Source organism: Oncorhynchus clarkii, unplaced genomic scaffold, assembly GCF_045791955.1.
Source record: "Oncorhynchus clarkii lewisi isolate Uvic-CL-2024 unplaced genomic scaffold, UVic_Ocla_1.0 unplaced_contig_10904_pilon_pilon, whole genome shotgun sequence".
NCBI classification, from domain to species: Eukaryota; Metazoa; Chordata; class Actinopteri; order Salmoniformes; family Salmonidae; genus Oncorhynchus; species Oncorhynchus clarkii.
In genome coordinates, this window is record NW_027260143.1 from 1 (window position 1) to 15,826 (window position 15,826).

The following is a 15,826-nucleotide window of genomic DNA, read 5'->3' on the forward strand; positions in this document are numbered from 1 at the left end:
AACCTGAACATCAGAAAGGCTCTGGCACGTCACCTTAATGTAACCTACGTTATGTACGGGAGTGGCCAGCGGAAATATCACCAGTTACACTTCTTTCACGGTCTTCTTTTCAGTTGTCCTTACAACTCTGAAAACACAGAGACAATTTCCAAGAGGGGACACAGTACTGTATCTCCTGCTACACCGAGGTTGTTAAAGGAAGAGGAAAAGTCTTCAGAACTGAACGAACACAGATCCTCTACAGACAGAGAGACGAGATCAGAAAGCGGACACACAGCTCCAGAGTGAGTACAGATGAAAGACTTCCAATATTAGTCAAGGAAATACAGGGCCCTGCTCCTAATATTTAACCTGGCTATTTTGTGAAAGAGAATATGTTGTTAATGAGTGACCTAGATAATAAATACATTAACATCTTTATTACAGGTGGTAGTAAACAAAGAGTCAAAGGAAATCTAGTCGCCACATCTAGAAATGGCAGAGGTAAAACAACTGAACAATTTGCCCCCCCTCATCCCCTACCCTGAGGGGATGACAGATAAAAAGGAAAATAAAATATATAAAAAAAAAGTTTTGCATGAAAATCCAGAGACTTTATATCGTGATGAAAGAAAAAATGCTCCATGCGACCTCATTTTCTACACAACAAATGGTCCTACATGGGAAGAGGAAATACTGAAACACTATCCTGAGGGAAAACGGTGGGATAAAAGATCTAAGGAATATTTCAAACAACTGAAAACGAAGGCAGGCACTATAAATGTGTATTATACTACTGGGATAATCATGGTGCAGGATAATAGTGAGACGTTAATGATATTCCCAAATGATTTCCCAGCCTTGAGCGAGAGAGTGAGCAAGAGTGTCGAGAGCAAGCGTGTCGAGGCGAGTGAGCGTGTCTTGAAGAAAACGGCAGAGCTAGGCATTGAGGAAAGAGGAGAGCAGAGGAAAAGAGAGAGCGAGGACATAAAAGAGGAAGACATAAAAGAGGAAGACATAAAAGAGGAAGACATAAAAGAGGAAGACATAAAAGAGGAAGACATAAAAGAGGAAGACATAAAACAGGAAGACATAAAGGGTGAAATAAAGGAAGAGGTTGAAGAAGGAAAAGGGAAGCACTGAACATTCCAGGGCAGATCAGAAGAGAAACATTATTTTACGGGATGTATAATCTGATGAACAATTATTAAAAAGCCTGCTGTTCCTCTCACCTTATTATTTGAATGTTGTATCTTTTACCTTTTAATGTGTGTTTTTTATTGAGCTTGTATGAAAAATGCATTCATAAGTGCTCACCATCATCATTATCTTGCTTTGGTTATAGTTTATCACTTTCCCAATGATAAAGGTGCTTAAAGCAAAAAGGTGGTGGTGCCTGTGAATTTCCCCAGCAATATGTGTTTCATATTGTTTCAAAACGTGTGTTCTAAAATGTATCAAGATTTTTGAAATGCAATTCTAATAAAGTGTGATTTAACAAGTGTCAGGACGTACTACATATACAGTACCCTGCCCCCATATCCCAATTTTTGCCACCTGTAAGTGAGAAACCTACATGCCAAGTACTGACCGTGTATTGTGTTCCCTGTGGTTAAAGAACAGAGCAGAAGCGCTGAACTCTGTTCAGAACTCAGACCTACAGGTTATGGAACATTTGCTCTTTTAGTATTTCTGCAGTATGTTTCCTCAAGGAGAAGGCTTCCCACTTCTATGTCAAAGATAATGCAACAAAAACACTTTAGTGAATACTACAGTAATGTCCCCAAAAACACAACAGTAAACACTACAGGATACTACAGTCCGCAAAAACACTACAGTAATTACTATAGTGTATATATACACACACTACTCTTTTTTACACAGCATTTATACTATAGTATACTGCAGTAAATACTACCGTATTCACTGTAGTGTTTCTGCAGACTGCAGTCCACAAAAAACACTATGGTGAAATGGAGAACAGAGAAAAATGAGTGTCCCCCTGCCTGAGAGGTGAGTCCCTGGATTACTCTTTTCCAGTCGCTAGTGAAAGTCTACACACACCTTGCACTGTCTGCACTGTCTGCACTGTCCTGCCTGAAGGAATTATCTGTGTAGGTCACACTACTTCTCAAAAGCGCGTCACCTGTTTTTCCAAACAGTGAGTGTCGAAGGGGCACTGGCACTCTGGATCAGATCAAATGGTGGTTGTCACATGCCGAAAAAACAGACTTTAGAGTGAAACGTTTACTTACAAGCCGGGAAACCATTTCATTAAAGAGTGACTGTCCCTGTAAAGCAAGTAACTCTTTGAAAACAGCTTATGTGGCATCGAGTCTTTTGACTACAAAGGGGCCTCCTGAGTGGCGCAGTGGTGTAAGACACTGCATTACAGTGCTATAGGTGTCACTACAGACTCGGGTTCGATCCCGGGCTGTCAAAGCCGGCCACGACCAGGAGACCCATGATGCAGCGCACAATCGGCCCAGTGTCGTCCATGTTAGGGGTGGATTTGGCCAGCCTAAATGTTCTTCTCCCATTGCCCTCTAGCGAATCTTTGTGGCGGGCACATGCACACTGACTGGGGTTGCCAGTTGTACGGTGTGGCGCTTGACCTTTGACTCTCCCGAGTCCGTAAGGGAGTTGCAGCAATGAAACAAGACTGTAACTACCAATTGGCGGTAAAAATGTAAATGGAAACATTTTTGTCATAAAGTCAGTCCCGTCTAAAACTGAGTTAAATTAAAGTTGGGTTTGGATTACAATTATGTCAACAAATCATGCCCCCTTTGGACAAGCTCCACCTGCAAATCACCCCTCCGCCCACTTGGCTTCCCTTCATTGAAAGGCGCTCTATTGTTTCATAGCCCATAAAACATTCAAAGGATCACGGGCCCGATACAGATTGACCATTCGTCCACAGCCAAAGTTCTATGGTTGACATGCTCTGCTGAAGGACCCCATTCAGTATGCAGAATAGGTGCTTGGAGTTCGTCTCCCAATTATGCAGCAGTAACGCCTGCTTGGTCTGCAACGACCGGTAGTGGTCAGTATAACCAGAGATACTGAAATATAATGACTTCTGGTATAACTTAGCTAATGCCGTTAAATAACGTTATTGCTGGTTATGGAGGTAACCATATTATTTTATAAAGTGAGGCAGGCTAGCTAATGTTAGCCTACAAGGCAGATTTGCAAGTTAGTTCGTAGCTCACACAAGTGTTTTCTTTATCGTTTACTGCAAAACAAAATAATGGATTCAGTTAATGGTAGTTAACTTATGTCTGAGTCTGACTGATACAGTGAATTAGGAGCAACAACCCGTAATGGTGTCACCAGCCTGAATCTGATCCAATCTGGAGCTACAGTCAGTCTACATCTGTAAAGCATAGACTTAGGGTGTAATTTGTTACCACACCTATAAAGTCAGAATCGTCTATAGCTTAAAAATGTATGATAACAACAACATTTTCGTTTTGGTCCTAAATAAAGGTTAGGCATTAGGTTAGCAGTGTGTTTTAAGATTAGGGTTAGGTTTAAAATCACATTTTAATCTGGCATAGGCATCCCGCTAGTGGGACACCTGTCAACAAATTCCTGTGAAATTGGAGGGCGCGCAATTCAAATAAATAATCATAACAATTATGGATATTAAACATTTGGTACATACAAGTATCTTATATCTGTTAATTAAAAGCTTAAATTCTTGTTAATCTAACTGCATCGTCTGATTTACAATAGGATGTACAGTGAAAGCATACCATGCGATTGTTTGAGGATGGCACCCCACATCAACATATTTTTTCAACCAGCACAGGCTTCATAAAATCACAAATAGCAATTAAATAATCACTTACTACTTGAAAATCTTCCTCTGTTTGCAATCCAAAAGGGTCCCAGCTACAACATGCATGGTCGTTTTGTTATATAAAATCCTTCTTTATATCCCTAAAAAGTTAGTTTAGTTGGGGCCATTGATTTGAGTAATCAACTCGTTCAACATGCAGACAAAAGAATCCAAAAAGCTACCGCTAAACTTTGTTAAAACAAATAAAACAAAGTTTCTATTTAAGCCTCAGGTACCTTACAATGTAACTAAACTATAATATTTCATACAGAAAGAAGTATGTTCAATAGAAAAGTAAAATTAGCAAGTGCACGTCCTCTTCGTCGCGCGCCCACAGACTGATTTCCTACTGTGATTCCCGGTTCCAAAACTCCAAATTCTTCCTTGTTTGGGAAGAAACAAGCCTGAAACCTTGAACAAAGACTTGACATCTAGTGGAAGCCATAAAAATTGCAATCTGGGAGCCGGGTTTAACATTGTTCCTGTAGGTTGTAATGGAAGAGCATGGGATCTCAAAGCCACAAAAAATTCTGGTTGGTTTTTCTTTGAATTTTCTCCTACCATATCAATTGTGTTATAGTCTCATGCATTATTTTAACATTTCTACAAACTTCAAAGTGTTTTCTATCCAATGCTACCAATTATATGCATATCCTGGCTTCTGAGCCTGAGTAACAGGCAGTTTATTTTGGGCACGTCAGTCAGACAGGAAGTGGAGAAAATAGGGGCCTATCCCTAATTAAGAAGAGTAATTGTAGAAATAGGCAGGCTTTATGACTTTGTGGCTAAGGTAACTAGTGACGACCTAGAATTAGCTTGACCCTAGTTACTGCCCTGATTACACAGGTGGCTTCATCAACAACGGTAATGTATGTTATGCCCGGTTTGATAAACTAGTAGGTTAATTACACAGCCTAACAGATACAAGCAGTAGTCATTTTGGTTGTGAAGTGCATTATCAAAAAGCTTTGTCCTTTCTTTATAACAAAATGCAGTTCATCACTTGGCTGTCTAGTATATCACCCTGTCACAGTCAACCCCATCTCATAAGATGAGGAAGTACATTGTTTATGAGTATTGCCTGCTGCAGTTGTTCGAGATGTCCAGTTTTCAGCCTAACATGCAACATAGAGAAGACCAGCAAGTGAACCCTCAGCATCACGCAGACATGCCTTCGCTGTGAGCATTCCTATAAATGGACAGGGAGGACACTTGAATCAGGTTGGTGACATTTGACCTGGTCATAGGTCAAAACAGTTTCGAGTTTTGTTCCAATTTACCTTCATAATTGTTATGAGAATTTTGTTCTCAATGTTCTTAAACTGTACTTAAATTAAACTACTCAGTCTGCAACCCAGAGTTTGTAAGATTTTGGTTGAATGAGAACAGCTTACAATAGTCAACATTTTTATACACGAGAGCTCTAACATCATACAATGGTTATATACCTCATATTTGGTCATAACTGCCCCCCCTCTTCTCCTAACACTGTCAATACTATTTACCAGTCTTCTCCTACACATACATTGCTTATCATATCCTGCAACATGTTACATCATCTACTGCAAGCCTAATGGTTTTTCCCCTCCCTGGGTGGGGAGGCCTCTTTTCCTGTTATCAGTTTCACAGTGGTCACAAGTTGTCTGTTGATAGTTCCTCTTTTCCTATGCACACACACACTGTCTCGACTACATTGCTAAATAGTAAAGTCTTAACTTATCCAAAGCACACACATTAAAGAATTCTAGTCGTATGATTACAAATACATTTCCCTCCACTATACAGTGACAGGGTGGAATACATTTAGTCATTATCTTAACATCCCCTTAAACATATAAATCATATACATTTCTATATCAATAATCTAGCCTGGTCTAACCAGCCTGATTGTTACGTTTCCCATTTCATTTCACTTCAGATATGGGGATAGGTGGTGAACACATAGATCAGATTAGTTCCACCAGGCTAATCATAAACACCATTGATAATGTAATCAGTGCTCTGTGTGTGTGTTTGTTTGTGCGTGAACGACCAGTATCTTTGATCAGGGGCCAGAAGCTTATCTACACTGCCATGCCCATCAATAGGGCGCTGGCAAAGACCTTACCTCCAGTCTCACCTCTGGCCTACTCACAATGGTCGTCAATGGGGAGACCAGAATTAGGTAGGTTTAGTCTGACCTGTTCAAACTTCAACATTGTATATGTTTGTTTGTCAGATATCACCTATCCTAACTGTCATTGGTAATAGAACAGTGACTGTGTACTGTTTGTGTTCACAAATGCATCTCCGGAGCCAGCACTTGGAGACTTGCAAGATGGAGTCCAGACTGACAGACAGGCTTGATATTGATGTCTCTAAATGGAGCGAGACCTGGCACTAGTCAACAACATAGTACTAGACAAAACTATTTTAAATGTTTTATTATTGAATTGAATGGTATTAGTCAAAATGGAGAGAGAGAAACCTTGTGTATTCTGCACCAGGGTCAGGGGACTCCTGTTGTATACAGGACACCAGGGTCAGGGAACTCCTGTTGTATACAGGACACCAGGGTCAGGGAACTCCTGTTGTATACAGGACACCAGGGTCAGGGAACTCCTGCTGTATACAGGACACCAGGGTCAGGGAACTCCTGTTGTATACGGGACACCAGGGTCAGGGAACTCCTGTTGTATACGGGACACCAGGGTCAGGGAACTCCTGTTGTATACGGGACACCAGGGTCAGGGAACTCCTGTTGTATACAGGACACCAGGGTCAGGGAACTCCTGTTGTATACGGGACACCAGCGTCAGGGAACTCCTGTTGTAGCAGTGTGAAGCGCAATTGAGTTTGCATCATCTGTGGATCTGTTGGGGCGGTATGCGAATTAGGGTGGGTACATGGTGTCAAGGATGATGGTGTTAATTTGTGCCATGACCAGCCTTGTAAAACACTTCATGATTACAGATGTGACTGCTACGGGGATGATAGTCATTCAGGCAGATCGTCAATGATCTTGAGTGGCAGGCTTGTCGCATTCAGATTCATCCTCCCACGGGCCATTCCCAGAGGGCCATGGCTACTGGGTGAGGATGGCAAATCTCTGCGTACGCTTGGGTCAGAAGATCCCTGCGTAACGGTGGTTACCAGGACTGGTTGTAAAGCATGAAAGTGATCTCTGCTAAACAGGGCACCTCTGGTCATCGAGGGGCTCGAAGATGAGGGATAAGCCTGTTACATCACTCTGCTAAGAGTCAGGGGTACCAGGCAGAGGGGAGAGAGAAAGCGTAGGGCATCACCCTTAACTCTACCTACTGTACGTGTACATACTACCTCAACTAACCGGTGCCCCCACACATTGACTCTGTACCGGCACCCCCCTGTATATATTGTTATTGTTTTACTGCTGCTCTTTCATTACTTGTTTCTTTTATTCTTATCTTTAAAAAAAACTGCACTGTTGGTTAGGGGCACGTAAGTAGACAGTACAACAGTACCTGTTGTACTCGGCACATGATTAATAAAATGTTATTTTACAGTGCCTTGCGAAAGTATTCGGCCCCCTTGAACTTTGCTACCTTTTGCCACATTTCAGGCTTCAAACATAAAGATATAAAACTGTATTTGTTTGTGAAGAATCAACAACAAGTGGGACACAATCATGTAGTGGAACGACATTTATTGGATATTTCAAACTTTTTTAACAAATCAAAAAGTGAAAAATTGGGCGTGCAAAATTATTCAGCCCCTTTACTTTCAGTGCAACAAACTCTCTCCAGAAGTTCAATGAGGATCTCTGAATGATCCAATGTTGACCTAAATGACTAATGATGATAAATACAATCCACCTGTGTGTAATCAAGTCTCCGTATAAATGCACCTGCACTGTGATAGTCTCAGAGGTCCGTTAAAAGCACAGAGAGCATCATGAAGAACAAGGAACACACCAGGCAGGTCCGAGATACTGTTGTGAAGAAGTTTAAAGCCGGATTTGGATACAAAAATATTTCCCAAGCTTTAAACATCCCAAGGAGCACTGTGCAAGTGATAATATTGAAATGGAAGGAGTATCAGACCACTGCAAATCTACCAAGACCTGGCCGTCTCTCTAAACTTTCAGCTCATACAAGGAGAAGACTGATCAGAGATGCAGCCAAGAGGCCCATGATCACTCTGGATGAACTGCAGAGATCTACAGCTTAGGTGGGAGACTCTGTCCATAGGACAACAATCAGTCGTATATTGCACAAATCTGGCCTTTATGGAAGAGTGGCAAGAAGAAAGCCATTTCTTAAAGATATCCATAAAAAGTGTTGTTTAAAGTTTGCCACAAGCCACCTGGGAGACACACCAAACATGTGGAAGAAGGTGCTCTGGTCAGATGAAACCAAAATTGAACTTTTTGGCAACAATGCAAAACGTTATGTTTGGCGTAAAAGCAACACAGCTGAACACATCATCCCCACTGTCAAACATGGTGGTGGCAGCATCATGGTTTGGGCCTGCTTTTCTTCAGCAGGGACAGGGAAGATGGTTAAAATTGATGGGAAGATGGATGGAGCCAAATACAGGACCATTCTGGAAGAAAACCTGATGGAGTCTGCAAAAGACTTGAGACTGGGACGGAGATTTGTCTTCCAACAAGACAATGATCCAAAACATAAAGCAAAATCTACAATGGAAATGGTTCAAAAATAAACATATCCAGGTGTTAGAATGGCCAAGTCAAAGTCCAGACCTGAATCCAATCGAGAATCTGTGGAAAGAACTGAAAACTGCTGTTCACAAATGCTCTCCATCCAACCTCACTGAGCTCGAGCTGTTTTGCAAGGAGGAATGGGAAAAAATGTCAGTCTCTCGATGTGCAAAACTGATAGAGACTCTGATACTCCAAGCGACTTACAGCTGTAATCGCAGCAAAAGGTGGCGCTACAAAGTATTAACTTAAGGGGGCTGAATAATTTTGCACGCCCAATTTTTCAGTTTTTGATTTGTTAAAAAAGTTTGAAATATCCAATAAATGTCGTTCCACTTCATGATTGTGTCCCACTTGTTGTTGATTCTTCACAAAAAAATACAGTTTTATATCTTTATGTTTGAAGCCTGAAATGTGGCAAAAGGTCGCAAAGTTCAAGGGGGCCGAATACTTTCGCAAGGCACTGTATTTGACAGGGTGTGCCAGCGCTTCCATCCCTACTGGTGCGTTTATCACTGTGTAGGGATGGAGTCTCCAAAAACATTCATAGAGTTGACGCTTCAAACAATTTGTCTCTTGATTCAGTCTGGATAGATGCAGAGAGCAGGCTCTCAGAAGTTGGTAATGTGCCAGCGCACGCGAGTCATTCCCACTGCTAGGGGAGCAGAGAGTGTGTTAACTGCCCGAGGCCTATGAGCATAGTGTTTCTTGCAAAGCATGCTTGATTCTCTTGGACCTCGCCCCTAGAAAGTGGCCACAGGCATTGGCTATTCTGTGTCACCGAACAGGGCTTTGCAGGAGAGAGCGGCCAACGGAATGGTGTAATCCATCAACCGGTGTAGGTAGAAGTAAGAAGGAAACATGCTGGTTGCATAGATGGGTAACACTTCATTTGGATAGTCCATCTGTAGATGTTCTACAGACTCTCCGTAACATTTCAACTAACTATCCACTAACCCTAGCTCTAAACATTAACCCTTATCCTAACCCTAAATGTAATCCTTGCTCTTACGCTAACCTTAAGGGGAGAGAGTTTTAACTTGGATGGCACAAAAACTACCGAATGTTAGGTGAACTGGGCCAGAGAGCCAAACTAGCAGTGTGGCAGGCCGCTAGAGCGTTATGCCTAGGTTAGCAGCAGTGTTGACTGGACACTTGAACTTGTGGCGAAATCCTGCACGGAGCCTTCACCGTGCACTGCCACTTTAAGAGCGCATCAGCAGTAAGGAAGGAGGAAATAAAGACTCTCTTTGGGGAGGAGCTCTTGTTTGGCGCGACAGTTTGATTGTGTGTGCTATGCTGCAGAAGTTTGTTTTATTTTCAGCGTGTGTAGTTAATAAAGTATTTAACTCAATCATCGGTGTGACAGCTCTAGGTCGTGGTTGTTATCGTATGGGACCGCGCCGGTTATGGATCGCATGGATTAGTAGCAACATTGTTGCGAAGTTTTGACATACAAACCAACAAACCGTCGGACTGTCAGACAGTACACCAGCAAGCCTGAAGAGCACAGCTAAGATCTCTCTTGTTCTCTTTCTCTCTTTCTCTTCCCGCTATCTTCCAGTGCTTTACCCTGCAACAGACTTTCTATTTTTCAAATGCACTTCCCATTGAAGTTCATTAGAGCTGGACTATTATTGCTCTGTCAGAAGTATTTGGGTGGACATTTTAGTTAAAAAGGAGGTTGTTTGCAAGTTGTGTATTGTTATTTGAACTGTATTGAGGTGGGGTGTACTAATGACATGTGGCCGAGAAGATTGTGGACATTTTTCCTCGTGGAGTGCAATGTAATCATGTGGTTAGAGCGTTGGACTAGTTAACTGTAAGGTTGCAAGATTGGATCCCCCGAGCTGACAAGGTGAAAATCTGTCGTTCTGCCTCTGAACAAGGCAGTTAACCCACCGTTCCTAGGCCGTCATTGAAAATAAGAATGTGTTCTTAACTGACTTGCCTAGTTAAATAAAAGGTATAAAAAATTTAAAAAATCGGCAAAATCAGCACCCAAAAATACCGATTAACAATTGTTATGAAAACTTGAAATCGGCCCTAATTAATCGGCCATTCCGATTAATCAGTCGACCTCTAGTTCATAGACACAACAAAGGCTTTTACGAGGAGCCTGCCTGTTACTCGAATGCAGTAGAAGCCAAGATAAGTTGCTAGTTAGCATTAAACTTCTTATAAAAAAACAATCAATCAATCATAATCACGAGTTATAACTACTAATCCAGGTTAGCAGGCAATATTAACCAGGTGAAATTGTGTCATTTCTCTTGCGTTCATTGCACGCAGAGTCAGGGTATATGCAACAGTTTGGTCAGCCTGGCTCATTGCGAACTAATTTGCCAGAATTTTACATAATTATGACATAACATTGAAGGTTGTGCAATGTAACAACAATATTTAGACTTGGGGATGCCACCCGAACGGTTCCGTATTTCACTGAAATAATAAACGTTTTGTTTTCGAAATGATAGTTTCCGGATTCGACCATATTAATGACCAAAGGCTCGTATTTCTGTGTGTTGTGTTATAATTAAGTCTGATTTGATAGAGCAGTCTGACTGAGCAGCAGCAGGCTCGTAACCATTCATTCAAACAGCACTTTTGTGCGTTTTGCCAGCAGCTCTTCGCAAGCACAGCGCTGTTTATGACTTCAAGCTTATCAGCCTAATGGCTGGTGTAACCGATGGGAAATGGCTAGCTAGTTCGCTGGGTGTGCGCTAATAGCATTTCAAACGTAACTCGCTCTGAGACTTGGAGTAGTTATTCCCCTTGCTATGCAAGGGCCGTGACTTTTGTGGAGCGATGGGTAACACTGCTTCGAGGGTGGCTGTTGTCGATGTGTTCCTGATTCGAGCCCAGGTAGGGGCAGGGAGAGGGACGGAAGCTATACTGTTACACTGGCAATACTATAGTGCCTGTAGGAACATCCAATAGTCAAAGGTATATGAAATACAAATGGTATAGAGATAAATAGTCCTAACTATATTAACTACAGCCTAAAACCTCTTACCTTGGAATATTGAAGTCTCATGTTAAAAGGAACCACAAACTTTCATATGTTCTCAGCAAGGAACTTAAACTTGAGCTTTTTTTACATGGCACATATTGCACTTTTACTTTCTTCTCCAACACTTTGTTTTTGCATTATCTAAACCAAATTGAACATGTTTCATTATTTATTTGAGGCTAAATTGATTTTATTGATGTATTATATTAAGTTAAAATAAGTGTTCATTCAGTATTGTTGTAATTGTCATTATTACAACAAAAACAATTGGCCGATTTTAATCGGTATCGGCTTTTTTGGTCCTCCAATTATTGGTATCGGCGTTGAAAAATCGTTATCGGTCGACCTCTTCTATGAACACCCCCCACATTCATACCCTCTGCAGTCCTCCACTGGAAGATAGTACATATGACTGCAAATCCTCTGCTGATGACTGGGTTCTTTCTTGTATGAAGTTCTGTTCAATTGCTCTGCTATTATTATTATTATTATTATTATTATTATTATTATTATTATTATTATTATTATTGTATGAGGTATTCTTGGTGGGGTTACCCCTGTGCTGTGATGTGGGTTTTATAGGGTGTGTATTCTCTTTTCTCTCCACTGGCTATCTGGTAAACAGGCTACACTCTAGGCAGTCTCTTCTGCTGATGTGTGTGGGTCTGGTAGTGGTACTCTCTCTATTCTACTCTTTTCCTTTCGGCATGGTTAATACCTGCCCGGCGCCTGAACAAAAGCTTTATCTTTACCCCTGTCTAATAAATACTGCTACCAACTATTTAGGAGGACGGGAGACCCGCGGTAAACATTTTAATAAAGGCATTTATAGTAAAATATAATTAGTAATGGGAATGAGAAGGCTACTTACGCCATGTTGGGAAGGGATCACAGCAGTGATTTGAATGAGGGTATGAAGCATGAGTTAAGGTGTTCAGAGGCTTGACTTCAGTGCAGGACCTGGGTTGAGATGTTCAGAGGATTCAGTGCAGGACAAGCTCATCATGGATGGATAGTGTTGGAGAAGAACTCAACTCTTCCAATGAGTACAGGATTTGACTGGAAAGACCAAAAAAAACAACTTAAAACACAGACAAAAGAGCTAAGAATGGGTTAGTCAAAGCAAGAATTACAATCACATTTATGTGGAATAATGTGATTGTTATTAAAACTACATGCAGTAATGAGAGAATTGACAGGGCTACTCAGTGTGTCACGCCCTGACCTTAGAGACTTTTTAGGTCTCTATTTGGTTTGGTGAGGGTGTGATTTGGGTGGGCATCTTGATCTTCTATGTTTTTGTATTTCTATGTTTTGGCCGGGTATGTTTCTCAATCTTTGTCTCTGATTGGGAATCATACTTAGGCAGCATTTCCCCTTTTGTCATTGTGGGAAGTTGTCTTTGTTAGGGGCACTGTAGCCCTTGTAAGCTTCACGTTCATTTTTGTTGTTTTGTTGGCGACATTTTACTAAATAAAAGAAAATGTGCGCTCACCACGCTGCACCTTGGTCTTCCTTGAACGGCGGCCGTGACACAGTGCTTGGAGAGGAAATATTCAGTGAGCCAGTGAATGAGAGGGCACATGATTCATGGCTTCAGTTCAGTACAGACTTGACACTGGAAGTGGAGTAGTCATCTCCTCTTAAATCAGGGAACAGGAGGGCATTTCGCTGTAAATAGCAGATACTGTACGTTCCATTACAACAGTGTCATCATAGGTTTGGGCAACAAGTTTCTCCATTAAGTTCAACTCCGACAAAGTCAAACACAGACTGCGCATCTTGCCCACTTGACACATCAAAGTAGCCCAAGAAAAGTTCATGAATAAAGCCCGGATCATCCGCATACCTGACAACAACTGCAAGTGACAGCTGATGTCTGTGGTTTCCTCCATTTGCCAATGTGAAAAAAAATAGACTGTGTCAACCTCTCTTTTAATCTCACTTTTAATGGATTTATTTCGACATCACAGAGAAAACAGAAGAAATGTCCATGTGCTCAGCAAGTAAATCATAATAATGTGAAATTACCTCTGCAAGCTCCTAGTAGTTGCCCTTGTTAGCGGAACTTTCCCTCATCTTGTCCCCTTGCTTCGTCCCACAAAATGCATCTCTGGTTTGAGGTCTCTGTAAACTATGCCAAGATGGTGCAGGTGGTCGAGGGCCAGAGCCAGCTCTGCTAGGTAGAATTTGACATATTCCTCTATAAACATAACCTAGTGAGAACTGGACACATTTTACTGTCTGTTCTGGCCTCGGAAGGAAGAGTGACAGTCAACACAACTCCTAATACAACATTATATCATATTATTACTAAATACAGTTAACAGCTACAGTACACATAAAATAATATTATATACATTATATTAAGTTAACACTATTTACACATTTAAATACAGCCATATTGTTGTACATTGTGGCCAGTTTATTAGGTACACCACTCCGTTCACAATAATGGTTCGCTCCAACAGACAGTGAGTGGCGTGACCGTGGCTTAATATAAAGCAGGCATCGAGGCATTCAGTTACTGTTTGATTGAACGTTAGAATGGGGAATATGAATGACTTAAGCCACTGCGTGTGGTATGATCGTCGGTGCCAGGCGCTCGGCGCCGTATCCTTAGAAACGTCTGGCCTCTTTGGGTTTTCACGCACGACAGTGCCTAGGGTTTACCCGAGAATGGTGCGACAAACAAAAACATCCAGTCAGCGACAGTCCTGTGGCTAAAAACAGCTTGTAGATGACAGAGGTCAAAGGAGAATGGCAAGAATTGTGCAAGCTAATAGGCGGGCCACAAACCGACAAATAATGGCACTGTACAACAGTGGTGTGCAGAACGACATCTCGGAATGCACAACTCATCATAATAGATGGGCTATTGCAGCAGACGACAACACCAGGTTCCACTCTTATCAGCTAAAAACAAGAAGCGGCTCCAGTGGGAACACGATCGCCCACATTGGACAATTGAGGAGTGAAAAAACATTGCCTGGCCCGACGAATCCCGGGTTCTTGAGGCATTACGCCGAGAGTCAGGATTTGGCGTAAGCAGTCCATGGCCCCACCCTTCCTGGTGTCAATGGCTGGTGGCCTGTACCAATGCCAACTCTTACATGCACAAAAATGCAGTACCCCTGTTTCTCCAACCTTCTAGTTGTGTTGCACAGGTTGAATATGCAGAATCTGATGTGGGCAATGAAAGGGCTTCTTCAACAAAAAATTCACTACATTGTTGTTAGCGTTATCTAGCCATTCTGGTGGAAAAAAACTGCACTCTAGTAGTAAAGTTAGCAGGGCAAATTTAAATAAATGGCCCTAATGCTACAAAAGAATGTAGTTCTAAAACCAAGAAAACAATATATAATCTGCCTGCTCCGTCTCCTGTAGATTGAAGAAACTAATTTGAATGGAATAATATCGTAAAAATGCTAAAAAATAACTATTCAATATCTCAATATATCCTACAATGTCACTAACTCGGCAAGCTTCTAAATCACACGTGTAGTACTAGGTACATTTTCTACGTACATTTTCTGATCCTTTGCTTGGATGGACATGTCAGTTCATTCAGCAATAGCTTTGAATGGTTGAAGGATGTCCTCCGGAATTCATCATAATCACCATGTACTGTAGGTCTATGAAGGGGGGGGGGTGAGAGGCACGAGCCACAGGTTTTGTATTGAATTCAATGTATGCAGAAAAGGAAGGAAAATAGCTGTCCTCCGGCTATACCGTGGTGCTACCCTAGAAGGTGCTATTGAGACTACTGTTTTAATCAGGTATTTGGTGACGTGAATATATTTAATATAGTTTTATCAAAAAGGATAACTTTTTCGCTCACACTCTTACCCTGGCAGATCTCTCCATGGTGTAGGCCAGGCCAGAGTGAACAATGTCCTTCTCAGAAGCTCCTGGAGTGGAGAGGAAGGAAATATGTGTTGTCAAACTGCCAACATATTACATAATGTGTGTGTGTGTGCTCACAGCAACTCTGGCCTGGAAGTCAGCGGTGAAACAACAGGGATCGGCCCTCCCTGTTTTCCAAACTTCCTCTCCAAACTCTCCTGAACGGACACTGAGAGACAGCGAGGGATAGAGAGGGAAATAGTTAGATGGCAATGTAGCAATGTAACCTGATCATTGGCAACCATCGTATTTTCAAGTATATCCAGTCGATCAACATTCATCCCTGAAGTTTCATCTGGGTTCACTCACACATTTCAGATTAGTATCGTTTTCATTCAGTCAAAACCTGAACGTCAGAAAGGCTCTGGCACGTCACCTTAATGTAACCTACGTTATATAC

The 15,826-nt window shown here is 41.7% G+C and overlaps 2 long non-coding RNA genes across 2 annotated transcripts; one reads left to right on the plus strand and one right to left on the minus strand.

Moving 5' to 3' along the window:
• The first annotated feature begins 22 nt into the window (after nucleotides 1-22).
• LOC139401167 (uncharacterized) lies at nucleotides 23-1,483 on the plus strand. The gene is made up of 2 exons (XR_011632897.1): nucleotides 23-284; nucleotides 427-1,483. It is a non-coding gene; the product is annotated as an uncharacterized lncRNA (long non-coding RNA).
• Nucleotides 1,484-13,606: 12,123 nt separating this feature from the next.
• LOC139401168 (uncharacterized) lies at nucleotides 13,607-15,480 on the minus strand. Its single transcript, XR_011632898.1, has 3 exons — nucleotides 15,370-15,480; nucleotides 15,049-15,155; nucleotides 13,607-13,696 (listed from the first exon to the last, which is right to left on the minus strand). It is a non-coding gene; the product is annotated as an uncharacterized lncRNA (long non-coding RNA).
• Between the last annotated feature and the right edge of the window lie 346 nt (nucleotides 15,481-15,826).